Here is a 1,513-nt window from a genome sequence, read left to right as displayed (position 1 = left end):
TTTAAATTTAACCACTAAGATTACTCTTTTTAGATAATCTCATCATGTGTATGTGGCTTTTATCATTATTTGTTCATCACTAACATATAACTTAAGAGAGCCCTAAAGATTTATCAGAAACTGTGTACTTAAATTCTTAACTCTTCACTCTGCTTCTTTACACAGTCTTTGCAACTTCTCATTAGCAAAGTTTCTATAAACTCTGAAATGTACATACTTAGTAGTACATGCTACTGGAAATATTATATATTTATCAAAAAAATTTATGACCTACCAGTCTTAATTTTGCATATATAAGCAAATCCCAAAATGAAACATATTTAAATCATTAAAACTTTTAACAAACCTTAACATTTGCTGCAATGATCATTATGACAGGTGCCTTGTGTAGAATAATTGAATTCCTCCTCCTACACATCTCATGAACAACAAATATCTGGAATTATTTTGTATTTGTCATGTCAATATTGACTTTATTCTTAAATGTGTGCTTATGTAAGAAATACATGGTTGCAAAATTTCACAATTTTTTGAACTTACTTTTTGTTGAATTGTCTAGTTTAAGACAATCAATTACAATTTATATATAAAAAATGTTCTGTGCTCAATTTGTCTGCACATACACTAAAATTGGAACATACAGAGAAGATTAGCATGGTCCCTGCACAAGGATGACACGCAAATTAATGAATCGTTCCATATTTTTACACCAACAGATGCTGGATGGGATGTGGCCAGAAGGGAAGCCTACCGCACTCTTGGTGGGAGTGTAAACTTGTTCAGACATTTTGGAAAGCGGTTTGGAGCTTCCTCAAAAGACTCCACATAGAGCTCCCCTATTACACAGCAATCCCACTTTTGGGAATTCACCCAAATGATCACAAATAAGTCCGTACTAAAACTACCACCACAACAACGTTTATTGTAGCATTATTTGCCATAGCTAAGATACGGAACCAACCCCGATGCCCCTCAGTAGAAGAATGGATCAAGAAAACGTTCTGTGTGTGTGTGTGTGTGTGTGTGTGTGTGTGTGTGTGTGTGTGTGAATGTACACTTACACAACCACTTTGGAAAGCAATCTGGTGAGTCCTCAGAAAGCTAATTATTGACCTTCCTTATGGCTCACTCATACCACTTCTAGGCATCTATTCTGAACAACAGGTACCAATATTCAAGGATACATGCACCTCCATGTTTATTGCAGCACTATTCACAATATACAGGATATGAAAACAACCCATATGTCCCACCAGAGATGAATAGATCCAAAAACTGTGGTAACTATACACAACGGAATATGTTCCAGCCATTAGAAAGACAAAATAATGGCATTAGCAGGGAAATCAATCAAGCTACAGGAAATCATGTTGAGCCAGGTAAGACAAAAGCAAAGAGACAAACAGCACATGGTCTCCATGGTAAGTGGATGTTAAATCCAAAATGTAAGGTGATACAACAAAATTAACAACACTTAAGAAACCAAGGACTTCCACTCATCTGGTCGAATCAC

General features: G+C 35.7%; 1 non-coding gene across 1 annotated transcript; it reads left to right on the top strand.

Moving 5' to 3' along the window:
• The first annotated feature begins 600 nt into the window (after positions 1-600).
• LOC122098000 lies at positions 601-706 on the top strand. Its single transcript, XR_006145635.1, has one exon. It is a non-coding gene; the product is annotated as a U6 spliceosomal RNA (small nuclear RNA).
• Positions 707-1,513: the final 807 nt, after the last annotated feature.

This window comes from Dipodomys spectabilis, unplaced genomic scaffold, assembly GCF_019054845.1.
Source record: "Dipodomys spectabilis isolate Male_0828 unplaced genomic scaffold, ASM1905484v1 ptg000449l, whole genome shotgun sequence".
Taxonomy (NCBI): Eukaryota; Metazoa; Chordata; class Mammalia; order Rodentia; family Heteromyidae; genus Dipodomys; species Dipodomys spectabilis.
The sequence above is the reverse complement of the archived record's forward strand: the minus strand, read 5'-3'. Positions and strand labels throughout refer to the sequence as shown.